Raw genomic sequence first — 13,827 nt, 5'->3', positions numbered from 1 at the left:
CCCCCGGTGCTTCAGGGCACAGCGGTCTCCAGTGAGCGCATCGCTCAGCATTCGCCCGGAAACATAGCGGTTCTGGGAGGCTCACTACCTCCAAGGAGGTCTCCAGAGCAGCTATATTGGCCATCCCCTGCTGGTCCTCCGCTTCAGGGCACCGAGCTAGCCGCTCTAGGTACACCAGAGGTCAGTCTCGAGAGACTGATTCCCCTAGGAGACTATTTGTCAGCGGGGAAGCTTCTGCCAAATGTGTCTCAATGGGTCCTGCACACTGTAGAAAGAGGCTACTGCATTCAGTTCGGTTCTCCTCCGCTTCGTTTCAACGGGGTGATTCCCACTCTCAATCGGAGCAGTCAATCGCAATCGATCCTCACGGCAGTCACGAGAGAGAGAGAGGACCGGTCACTCACTGTCAAGCAGTTTCAGAAACTGCTGGGTCTGATGGCAACTGCATCCAACGTGACACATTTTGGCCTGCTGTACATGAGACCCCTACAGTGGTGGCTCAGGACCAAGGGGTTTTCCCCGAGGGGCAACCCTCTTCACATGATCGAGGTCACGCGGCGATGCTTTCGTGCCTTAGACATGTGGAGAAAGCCTTGGTTCTTGTCTCAGGGCCCAGTGTTGGGGGCTCCTTGTCGTCGCATAATGCTAACGACAGATGCCTCCCTCACCGGTTAGGGAGCAGTCATGAGTCTGTGGAGTGGCCACCATCTCACTTGGCACATCAACTGCCTAGAGATGCTGGCCATGTTTCAGGCACTGAAACACTTTCTCCTGGACCTAAGAGACCATCATGTGTTGGTGCGCACTGACAACACAGCAGTGGTCTCTTACAGCAACCACCAGGGAGGTCTGCGTTCACGCCCCCTTTACAGGCTGCCGCAACAGATCCTTGTGTGGGCCCAAGGAAAACTCCTTTCGCTGAGAGCAGTGTACATCCCTGGGCATCTCAATCAGGGATCAGACATCCTGTCGAGGCAGGGGCCAAGGCCCGGGGAATGGAGGCTCCACCCTGAGGTGGTGGAGCAGATTTGGAGGGAGTTCAGCCAGTCTCGAGTGGACTTGTTCACGACTCAAGAGACCTCGCACTGTCCATTCTGGCTCTCCCTCACGCATCCAGCTCCACTTGGGCAGGATGGCATAGTGCAGATGCGGCCTTGGCTTCGACTGTATGCCTTTCCCCCGATTGCTCTGCTCCCAGGAGTTCTGGAGAGAGTGTGCGCTTAATAGCCCCGTTCTGGCTGGGCCGAGTATGATTATCGGACCTGATTACCCTTCCTCTCCTTGGGAGATTCCCGTCAGGAGGGATCTCCTCTCTCAGGCGGGGCCTTTCCCCCGCCCGGAGTTTTGGAGTTGTGGATGTGGCCCCTGAGGGGGCACAGGTCATAGATTCCGGTCTCTCAACTGAGGTTGCTGGGACCACACTCAAGTCCAGAGCTCCCTCCACAAGGAAACTGTACTCCTTGAAGTGAACCTTCACTTCTTGATGCGGCAACCGCCAGCTCGACCCAGTTAACTGTCCAGTTGGTTCAGTGTTGGAGTTCTTGCAGGCACGGTTCTCCACAGGGTTATCCCACTCCACCTTGAAGGTTTCCGTGGCGGCCTTAGCTGCTTGCCACGCCCCTCTCGGCGGTCGGTCTATCGGGAGAGACCCACTAGTTACATGTTTCCTCCCCGGTGCGCTGAGGCCTCCGGCCAGGTGGAACTTATGCTAATTGGTGGATTGGGATGCTATTCCATAGCCTTGAGTCCTCTGATCTCCCCTCTCCTTTGGGGGTCAAGGCTCACTCCTCCAGAAGTTGGCCTTCAGGACGCTGCATGATGTCCACTCCGTTTACTTTTTCAGGTTCTATACCTGCATTTTGCGCCACGCCTGGCTCCTTTTCTCTTGCCTTAGCTGTGCTCTTCCACACTAGGCAGGGATTTGCAAATCTGTCGACGTGGGCATTCTCGTTCCCATAGCGTTTTGACACAGCTCGAGTTCCTGAAGGGGAACGTCTCTAGGTTACACATGTAACTATGGTTCCACGAGGGAACGAGACGCTGCGTCTCATTGCCATACTTCCAGCATCCCTGCGAGCATTTCCTTCATTCTACCAGAAGTTGCCGCTGTATCCACCGCATGTGCTTTTAAGCTCCCTGGTCTCTACGTCACCCCGCCCGTGACGTCTCGCCCATCCATTGGACTGATTACACACGTGATTCACAGCGTGGTCACGCTGAAGGCATTCCCATAGCGTTTTGACGCAGCGTCTCGTTCCCTTGGGGAACCATGGTTACATGCATAACCTAGAGACGTTCTCCCATATAGTGATCATGGCTCTGCACTCGCTCAGATATTACGTGCGCGCCCTCAACTTTGTTCTGTGTACGCATGAATAAGTGTTTATTGTAACAGGTATTTATTAAATAATTGTATTTATTGAAGCCCATCCCTCATAGAAAGAATTTGTGTATTATTTGATTGGTAAATTGCAGTCTGTGTGTTTCACTTCGCAAGATAAATTTTGTGTAGTGAATAATCAAGTGCACAATCGAACGGAGTAGGCCTACTGTAGAAAAAAACTAAAACCCATGTATTAATAATTACTGATGAGAATGTTAAAATATTTTAAGCATTTGTTGCTATATGTAGGCTATGATATTTTAGCCCAGTTATCATTTACTTGTGGAAACAACGGTGAAAATGTGCGCCTATGAAAGGGGTCATATGATGCGTTTTCCTTTTTCTTTAGTGTTAGCTGTCTATGCATGTCTGAGATCTGCAAAGTTACACAGCTCAAAGTCTCCCACAAAAGGTTTTTTTTCTATCTAAAAGAGAAGGCTGATCGAGGCCTGGTGAAAATTCTTCAATCGGATTCTCCCTTACATATCTAGGCCTATGCCACTATGTGGAAAAATTTGCATAATGCTGCAATGAAAGAAGGTGTGGTTTCAGGTATCACAGTAGTGTTGTTGCCATTGCCATGTCGTGGAGACATTGTGTGTTTCTTTGTGAAAGCAAAAGCACTTGGCCTTCCGAAAGTGGACGCAATTAGGAATCAGTGATGAAGATTTATTTATAACACTGTTCCAGCCTCATGTGCAGCTTAACTGCAGCTTGTCTACTTGCTTACACACACGTATCATCCACTTTCCACTTTTTTGAACATTAAAGAATGCTAACATATTCTGTTACACCCAATAGCCTACACAAAATAATGATCTTTGAAAATGGCATCACATGACTCCTTTTTGCACTTACCTGTTGTGTCTGGCCTTGCTTTGTGACAAATATAGTGCTGTTGAAACATTTTTTTAATATCATTTAATAATTTCTATTTAATGTAAATATTTTTTTTGCTTACACCTTTTTATTATGACCCATCATACCCATTAACCAGGCCAATTATGGCCTGGTTAAATTCTAATTTAAAGAATAATTAACCAAAAAGTGAAAATTTGCTTGATATTTACTCTCAGGCCATCCATAATGTAGATGAGTTTGTCTTTAGCATTACATCACTAACTCCCAAATTGTGAATTTGTTTACATTGAGATTTTATTTTCAAACTGCAATTGGCATAACACATTTTACTTGGCAAATAAAGTGTTAAATGTAGTTAATTCTGGATTATTCCTAAATTGTTTTCTCTAGTAGATGGCAAGAAATTTGATGTTATACTGCAAGCCTATAAGCAGGATAAGAACACACTAAGGTCCATGATCTACCTAAACAGATCACATCTATACTGAAAGAGAGATTTTCCAGAAGAGCAAGAAAAGATGAAAGATGTACATGAAAGAATCCTTCACTCTCTTTACTGAATTCCGTCTCTGAGCTTGTGGGTGGTTCTTACACTTCCCACATCTTTTTTCACAAGTGTGCTTAACTGTTTAGAAGCAGATCTCTTAGAAGTGGTGAACGCCTCACTTCTTTCTGGGATGTTTCCAAAATCCCTGAAAACTGCAGTTGTAAAGCCCCTTCTGAAAAAGAGCAATCTTGATAGCATCATATTGAGCAACTATAGACCAATATCAAATCTTCCTTTTATAGGCAAGATTATTGAAAAGGTAGTAATAATATCAGGAAGGCGATTAGCACATCCCCAAGTTATGCAGAGGTTAGACAGATTCGACCACAATAACAAAAAGAAGATACTATGTCTGCTTTTGAAGAAATTGATAGCAAAATTTTGGAAGAAATAGTACAGCACCTTAAATCGTCAACCTGCTATCTTGACACACTTCCCACATATTTTTTCAAAAGGGTGCTTAACTGTTTGGAAGCAGATCTCTTAGAAGTGGTGAACGCCTCATTTCTTTATGGGACTTTTCCAAACTCCCTGAAAACTGCAGTTGTTAAACCCCTTCTGAAAAAGAGCAATCTTGATAACACCATACTGAGCAACTATAGACCAATATCAAATCTTCCTTTTATAGGCAAGATTATTGAAAAGGTAGTTTTTAGACAGCTGAACAACTACTTAAACTCATATGGATACCTGGACAATTTTCAAACTAGTTTCCGACCGCATCACAGAGCACGGAGACAGCACTCATTAAGATAATAAATGATATTCGCTTTAATTCTGATTCTGGCAAAATATCAGTGCTGGTACTACTAGATGGTAGTGATGCGTTTGACACTGTAGCTCATAACATACTTCTAGGGAGACTAGAAAACTGGGTCGGGCTTTCTGGGATGGTAATCAAATGGTTCGAGATATGTACCAGTTCAGTCATTTCATTCACGAACGACATGTATCAGTTCGGTCATCTCGTTCACGAACGAGATGATCTCTTGATCTCGTTCAGACTCAAAAGAAACTTGTTCAGTGAAGGGCGTATTCGTTCACTACATTCAACAAATCACATGCTCCGTCACATCTCATACTCGAAGGGTATCGGCTCAAGGTTTAGTCATTCTTTGACAGCAGGGCTGGATTGGTAATCGGGCATACCGGTTATTTTCCCGGTGGGCCGACAGAAGTTTTTTTTTTGCCGATGACCATCACGCACGGACAGCGAGCAGCCAGTGGCCCATTGGTTTGTCTCCTGTATTGACATCGTAAACATCCAATCACAATGCGCTATAGACGGAGGATGAAGTATTTTGCTCCGACTATATAAAGATCGCGTCACCCCAACTTCTTCCTCGTCGGCTTTTCCCACGTTTTCACAGGAGATTTATCAAGAACAGGCTTGCTCTGCGGTGAGTGATGCGGGTCAAAGAGCAAGGCAGGAGGAGAAGAAGAAGAGAGTATTTGAATAGTTAAAGTGCTTGATAGGGACTCGCAACGGCGGCAGGACTGCCAGAATTCTGACAAGAACCAGAAAATCTGAGCATATCACACCGGTCCTCAGGTCTTTACACTGGCTTCCAGTTACATTTAGGATTGATTTTGAAGTACTTTTACTCGTTTATAAATCACTCAATGGCATAGGACCTAAATACATTGCAGATATGCTCACTGAATATAAACCTAACAGACCACTCAGATCATTAGGATCAAGTCAGTTAGAAATACCAAGGGTTCACACAAAACAAGGGGAGTACGCTTTTAGCTATTATGCTGCCCACAGTTGGAATCAGCTTCCAGAAGAGATCAGATGTGCTAAAACATTAGCCACATTTAAATGCAGACTCAAAACTCATCTGTTTAGCTGTGCATTTATTGAATGAGCACTGTGCTACGTCTGAACTGATTGCACTGTATTTTAATCATTTTCTATTTTTAACTTTTAAATTCATTTAAAATCAATTTCTAAATCATTTTAAAAGTTTTTAAGTTCCCTGTTTTATTGTTGTGATTTTTTATGATTATTTTACTTCCTTTTATGTAAAGCACTTTGAATTGCCATTGTGTATGAAATGTGCTATATAAATAAACTTGCCTTGCCTTATAAATATTATAGTCTGCCTTACTCTCTCTTTACAGATAATAAATATATTTAGGAACAACATATTTATATAAAAATAATTCGTCTTCTAAATAAAAACTGAGAATGGACAGAAAGGTAACCATGCTTCTCGCTTAACTATGTTAAACCGAAGTGTCATTTGAGTCTGGTAAGTGTTTGTTAAAGTGAAGATAATATGAATCATATGGGCTTACTTAGTAGGCCTACATGTTGCATCATCTCTGAAATATTAAAATAAGCATTTGTTTGTATATTTGCATGTAAATAGGCTAATTGGGACTTGTCACAGCACATATATTGTTGCTCTTTTGTTGGTTTGATCGCTTCTGTTGTCCTCATTTGTAAGTCGCTTTTGATAAAAGCGTCTGCAAAATGAATGTAATAAACACTTTTTTTCTTTGTCTTTGACAAAATAGAGGAAAATAAAATATAAGCTTTTATTATTATTATTATTATTATTATTATTATTATTATTATTATATTGTGGTGGTGTTTCCCTCCATAAATAAAAATAGCTTAATGATAAAGAAGTTGATTTCTATGTCCTGACTTTAGTGACATTAGACAATTCTGAACTAATCTTTGTGGTGAAAAGATGCAAAAGAATCATTGTTTGACTGGAAGATTTCCATTCCACTGCATTGCCATATTTCTCTAAGAATATGCTTGAATTATTATAATTATGTTTAAATGTATAATGAAAATGAAAATCTTTTGAAAATTAAATGTGATATGAAAGACCACTGGGTCATTAATTGATTTTAACAGTATAGAGAAATACTAAAAATAAGATAAATGACTGAAAGCATTAAGATATTTTCAGTAATATATTCAAAATATGTTAATATTCTCATGGTATGCCTATGGTGAGGAGCGAGGAACAAGGAGCGAGGAACAAGAAGAACACAGGAGAATCAGGATTAACAGTCTTTATTGACATCACAGGAATCACACGTAGGACACGGGGATCGACGTTCAAAACCAGACCGAGAACTCAAAACAGGAAACACCGTAAATACACAAGACATGATGAGGGGAAGACGAGAAGTCGTGGCCTAATGGTTAGAGAGTCGGACTCATAACCCAAAGGTTGTGGGTTCGAGTCTCGTACCGGCAGGGATTGTAGGTGGGGGGAGTGAATGTACAGCGCTCTCTCCCACCTTCAATACCACGACTGAGGTGACCTTGAGCAAGGCACCGAACCCCCAACTGCTCCCCGGGCGCCGCAGCATAAATGGCTGCCCACTGCTCCGGGTGTGTGTTCACGGTTTGTGTGTGTTCACTGCTGTGTGTGTGCACTTTGGATGGGTAAATGCAGAGCACTAATTCCGAGTATGGGTCACCATACTTGGCCACATGTCACGTCACTTAAAAAAGAAACACCTGGGATCAATAAATATAATAGGAACAGGAAACTGGAAGGACCAAACATGGGCATGGACATAACCTGGAGCACGTGGGGGAGCAAAACACACACGAAACACGTAACATTGACTGATATTACTCCCCCCTCCTGGAAGGCACGTCCCACGCCGTAACAACATGTGGGGGGTGCAAGACTGGGACAAGACTGGGACACGGAGAATACCTCCAGGGCGGATCAGGCAGTCCAGGGTGCCATGGCAGCACGGGACTGGAACCCTCTCTGGGCTAAACTCGGGGACTGGAACCCTCTCTGGGCTAAACTCGGGGACTGGAGCCTTCACTTGGGCTAAACTCGGGGCCTGGAACCCTCTCTGGGCTAAACTCGGGAACTGGAGCCCTTCGTGGGCTAAATTCGGGAGCAGGAGCCCTCCGTGGGCTAAACTCGGGAACAGGAGCCCTCCGTGGGCTGGATTCAGGGACTGGGAAGCACTTACGAGGAGCTAGCACTGGAGCAGCAGCCCTCACTGGGCTAAACTCGGGGACAGGAGCCCTCCGTGGGCTAAACTCGGGAACAGGAGCCCTCCGTGGGCTGGATTCAGGGACTGGGAAGCACTTACGAGGAGCTAGCACTGGAGCAGCAGGCACAGCAAGACGCTTTCGAGGAGCTGGCACTGGAGTGAACTCAGGCACTGGAGCCGACACTGGAGCGAGCTCTGGGGCTGGAGCCGACTGCCTTCTCCTTAGATTCCCCTCTAGGTTCAGGGTGAAAGGCGTGGTCGGTGGGCTTGAGTGAGCCACGGCTGGCGGGCTTGACTTCGGAGCGGCCGGTGTGCTGGAGAGAGCCGCGGCCGGCGGGCTTGTCTAAGGAACGGCCGGCGGGAGGGAGAGAGCCGCGGCCAGCGGGCTTGACGGCGAGCTGGTTCTGGCTCGGGCCCGGACACTCCCCAGACACCGGTAGATCGCTTCCCTCCAGCATAGTCCCTTGGTGTCTGGGAGGTCCATGGGGCGATGGTAGTTGGCCCCGAGGCAGAACAGAGAATTGATGGTGGCGTCATCCAATGCCGGCGAGCCCGCAGTATTCCCAGGCATACTCGAAGAAGGGGAGATCTCTGCGGGCTAAGGCGGAGAAACGAGCGGCGATTTCCATGATCGCGGGGAGAAACAAACAGGAAACAAAAAGACTTTTCAAAACTAAAACAAAACGGGGCGTCGCTTACTTTTCTGTATCGGTCCGGTTTTCTGTCACGGTGTTCCTATGGTGAGGAGCGAGGAGCGAGGAACAAGGAACAAGGAGCAATGAAGGAGGAGAACGCAGGAGAATCAGGATTAACAGTCTTTATTGACATCACAGGAATCACACGTAGGACACGGGGATCGACGTTCAAAACCAGACCAAGAACTCAAAACAGGAAACTTAAATACACAAGACATGACGAGGGGACGAGAAACACCTGGGATCAATAAATATAATAGGAACAGGAAGGACCAAATATGGGAATGGACATAACCTGGAGCACGTGGGGGAGCAAAAGACAGACGAAACATGGAACAGAGTCGGACAAATATATTATATATTAATATATTAAATCAGAAGATGACAAGTGTATACCCCCTCTCCCCTATTTTGCAAACTAAATTGGACCCACTATTCAGTTATCGAGTAAGATCACACTAACACCTATTAACTATAGGTACATCCCAACCTTTTTTTTTTTTAGTTCACCTGTGTTCAGCTGATTGTGACTGTATATAATAAGCATAACTGAACTTGTCAGGTCTCACAACTGAAGCAGCAGATCTGATCCTGCTGTTATAAACCACAAAATTTATTTGAATGCAGCATGCCTGTCAACGATGGTAACATGACACAGCAGGGTTTTGATATCAGTATTCGTAACCTTCATGGCATCACACTATATCGCCATCTGCAGATGGGAAGTCTTTCCACACAGACAAACAGTTCAGATTATTGTGCAATGAGTATGCTATACCTTAACACTGCAAAGGTGGCACAGAGGATATTGTTGCAGGGGCCACAAATGCATTTACACAATATTTATATTTGCTGACATTTTTTTTTTAATATGAAGTCATAACTATGAAAACATGAACTAATGAACGAAAATAGATCCTCTTTTATAGATCCTCTGAAATTGAGTCAAAAAGTCCATAAGACTGGATCTAGCTAACTACTATTAGTGCAAATAACAGTCATTCGTCATTTAGCATAAGCAGAGATTCACTTGTGTTTTGTGACAAAGGTTGGGTCTGATGATCTGTGGATCATCGTGTGGCAGCATAAACTACATTTGACTCCACCTCCTTCAATCTTCTTACTGGTCTTCTGCTCTTCTTCTTGTCTAAACTTAGAGCTGAATAGTTAAAGTCTGCATCTTCCTCCTGGCAATATAAAAATTGCAAACATACTATGGATGTGCTCTGCTCAGCCATTTAAAAAAAATAAAAAATATTGATATGGGCCTGTCCTTTAACATTTATAAACCTCAGCACAAATCAAAATAACCTGTAAGCTAAACAAAATTTTGATATGAGATACCTGCTGCAACTGTTTGTTCATCTCTTTATTGTTTTCACAGTGCTGGGCATCTAAACAAAACAAGACATTCATCATTAATATTTGCTGTCCTAACTCAGTAATTATCATTCATGGAGATTATTATTATTAACACCAGAATTACAGAAACATAAAATAAAAAGTTAATCTAATAGTTAAAGGTTTTTGCAAGTGTATTTACTGTTCTGTGTGTGCTAGTGGATTGTTTACATGCCTTCTTTCTGCTTGTTTCTTTCCTTCAACCTGATTAAGCTAAAAAAGTAGGAATCAAAACCAAAGCCGCTCAAGATCAGTGTCAGTGTATAATAGATGTGACAGGATCGCAACGTTTCTTCAGTTGCCCCTGTTAAAACCATTCAAATAATTAAGTAAAAAAAGAGAAACACAAAAAGAACAGCTTTATTACTGTAAAAAAACAAAAATCTATGAAGGAGGAAAAACTTAGTCCCTCTTTTAAAATGCATGACACATACCACAATCTGTATTTGCTGTATCCCATGTGGACTGATTAGTCTCTTTGAAGATAAAAAAGGATACAAATAGTAATTTGTAGTAAGTGAATAGAAAAATACTGAATTTAAATAACATGGGAATAAATAAATGTTACCAACAGTTCAAATGAAAACTCGATTATTACCATTTACTACCACTAACTGTGTTTGTTGTGAAACATCATGTGGTTTGTCAAAAAACTTCCAGAGTCAGAGATTTCCACATTTAAAATCTTCAAGGAAGACAATGTTTTGTTCACTGACATCTCTACATGATTCTTCTTAAAGCCATTAAAATATATGGAGTCTGCTGGTTTTTCACCCACATGTTGAGTAACAATACAAAGTGGAAGAGAATCGTTTGTTAGCTTGAACCAGGCTATATTAGGGTGGAAATTTAGCTTGGTAACTGATCATGCCCCGCTCAAATGGATGTCTCAAAACAAAGGGAAAAATGCCCGAATCACTCGTTGGTTTCTTCAGTTACAGGACTTCCAATTTAAGGTGGAACACAGGGCTGGAAATTCTCATGCGAATGCAGATGCAATGTCCAGAAGACATGACTGCTGTGGGACGGGCGCTTCAAGCGGGAGCCTGGAGCTGGAAAGGGGGTATGTGGCGGCCAGAAAGAGGTATGGTCCCCCACAAAGCAGACGGAACACCTTCAGCACCATGGAGAGCCCCATCAGAGGAATGTTTAATTAACATTTTAAATTGTGACAAATTAATATTAACATGTACATATATTCAAGTGACCTCGATTAATATGAAAATCATTAGGCACGTGCCAAATGCCATTTAAAATAGTTGGAGTGTAGTAAGAAACTTTTTTTTCTGATGTTGGTAGAAGCAGCAGCATGACACTTTATACACTTGTGGTTTTGGACTATATTACCATTTACTACCACTAACTGTGTTTGTTGTGAAACATCATGTGGTTTGTCAAAAAACTTCCAGAGTCAGAGATTTCCACATTTACAATCTTCAAGGAAGACAATGTTTTGTTCACTGACATCTCTACATGATTCTTCTTAAAGCCATTAAAATATATGGAGTCTGCTGGTTTTTCACCCACATGTTGAGTAACAATACAAAGTGGAAGAGAATCGTTTGTTAGCTTGAACCAGGCTATATAACTGGGATCTTTCAAGATGTTTGAACACAGAAGAGAGACAGTAGTTCCCCTCTTCACCATTTTAATGAAAGTTAAAGATGCTCGTTTTACAAAGATGACACCTGAAACCAAGGAAAAATGTCAAGAAAAAAGTGAAAGACATCGATTCAAATTCAAATGGAAGCTGCATTTTGCACTTACATTGCATCTAATCATTGCATTGCACCATGTCTGAAATAACTGTGCATAGCACAATGTTACAAAGTAATTTCTATGATATATTTCACCACATCTTCTGTGAAACTCAAAAGAACATATTATGAAGACTGTTGGTGTCCAAACAACACTGGAGGTCTTTGAAAAATGTACGGAAAAAAAAAAAAATCACAGAATCATAGAATTCATTTTTGAATGAACTATCCCATTTAAACTGTGAAGAGACTAAATGAATGTAAATGTATAATCATACGTTAAAAATTAGATGACAAAGCAATGGCAAACTATATGATATAAACAGATTTTATAGAACATTTATTATATTATATTGTATATACTGTGGTACAATAAAATATATAGCTATACATTGTTATATGTTACTGTATATTTATTCAATTTATGGCAAATGTTGTCATTCTGTAATTGTTCCAAATTCTATAGCAAACATCATAAAGGTATATTTACCTATTAAAAACAGCATCAGAGGATGTGTTGCAGACAAATTAATGTTTACGTTCCAGTCAAATCATCTCAACTGAGAAGAATCAAATTCAGCTTTATTTATTTGAAGAGGGTGTGGCTTTTACACTGGGCATGCGCCCATCTGTGTTAAAGCAGACTATAATGTGTACTGGATAGAACAGTACAGAGGGTTGTCTAAAATTGATATTGCAATGTTATAAAACAATATTAATAAAAATGCTAATAAACTTCTCATAGGTTTGAATTCTCTATTTGTCTTTTTTTATCATATATTCTCTAGTTTTTTTTATTTAATTTATTTATTTATTTTTGCAGAGAGAGAAAACAAATGCCACCACAGCACTTCTGATCTCTGTAGGTCTGTAGACCTAGTTGTACATTATTTATTGTCTGCTAAAATCAGTCCTAAACCACTCAATTTATAATAATTTACATGTAAACAAACAAACCAGTTAATTGTTATTCAGTGTATTTTAAGATATCACATTAAATCCAAATGTACAAGCTTAATGGCAGACTCAGATGCCTCGCTTACATTGCCAAATCTTGTGAAAGTCCTACAACATTCACAAAACTAACGGTCAAGATCAGCCGACAGGTGGAGACATTTCTGTCATAGTATCATGATTCATTTTTATGAGCATGTTTGAAATGTTGTAGGCCATCAGAGCTGGTTAGCAGGTAGGTAGGTCTACATTAACAGCAAATTGTCAAAATGATAAAGAAGGTTTTTTTTTAAATGATGTTTATACAATGTTTCTTCAATATAAATTCTGAAATCCACAACGAGGAGTACAATAGCTGTAGTTAAAATATGTATGTTGGCTAGCTAAATAACAAAATTGTGCACAGTAAGTGAAGTCTGTGAATACATCATTATTTAGAGAATCATTAAATAAGTTGTGTGTAGCTTATTAACCTAATTTAATTTTTTTTTTAGAAATATGTAAGCATAGCGATTGTAGACCAACCACACCACAAACCACATGGCCGTGTCTGAGCAAAAGCAGCCTCTCATCAAATAAAGTGTCGGATTGGAAACAAAGAATCATTTCCTGTAGGGAGTGACAGGAAGTAACAGTTCAGTGAAGAACAAGCCCCAATGAGGTGAATTTCAGCAGACCAACACACACTTACTGAGCTTTAGTTCAGTTTTAGATTAGCAATAGTTGTTTCATTTTATTATTTACCACTACATTAGCAATAACTGTTATACTGTATACAAATCTACACCACTAAAATTATGATTGATTCTTTTATAGTCTCACAGGTGTATAGAAAATTAAAAGGCTGCAAATAAATTATTTTTTATTCTCAATTCAGAATTCGTTGGTCTTTAGCTTCAGTGTTTTATGCTCAAGTGTATAATTGAGCAGAAATACAAGATGTTGGTTAAGGTGTGTGTCTGTTGTTTCCACTCACAATACTGAGATGTAAATTATGACTTCATAACATGAAAACCATATAAACAGTGTTTTGTGACATTTATTTCCAAACGTTTTTGTGACAAAACACACACAAAAAAATCAAGTTGTACAATCCCACCTGATTTTATAAAAAATACAAAAAATTACCATGTCTAAATTCATTTAACAGCACTCTTTTTAATATTTAAGTTGAAAACTGTATGTTTTCAGGAAAGTAAATGTTTATAAGGAAAAGTATATATCTATAATTGTAGT

General features: G+C 41.2%; 1 long non-coding RNA gene across 1 annotated transcript in view; it reads right to left on the bottom strand.

Moving 5' to 3' along the window:
* The window catches only part of LOC107658343 (uncharacterized), a 16,621-nt gene extending 4,964 nt beyond the window's left edge, over window positions 1-11,657 (bottom strand). The window contains exons 1-2 of the long non-coding RNA XR_001630775.1: window positions 11,648-11,657; window positions 4,656-4,662 (exon numbers count right to left, since the gene is read on the bottom strand). This is a non-coding gene — a long non-coding RNA (uncharacterized LOC107658343). The remainder of the gene's footprint in view (window positions 1-4,655; window positions 4,663-11,647) is intronic.
* Window positions 11,658-13,827: the final 2,170 nt, after the last annotated feature.

Source organism: Sinocyclocheilus anshuiensis, unplaced genomic scaffold (genome assembly GCF_001515605.1).
Source record: "Sinocyclocheilus anshuiensis isolate Anshui unplaced genomic scaffold, SAMN03320099.WGS_v1.1 scaffold69, whole genome shotgun sequence".
NCBI classification, from domain to species: domain Eukaryota; kingdom Metazoa; phylum Chordata; class Actinopteri; order Cypriniformes; family Cyprinidae; genus Sinocyclocheilus; species Sinocyclocheilus anshuiensis.
Note: the sequence above shows the minus strand (reverse complement) of the source record. Positions and strands in the feature narration are given on the sequence as shown.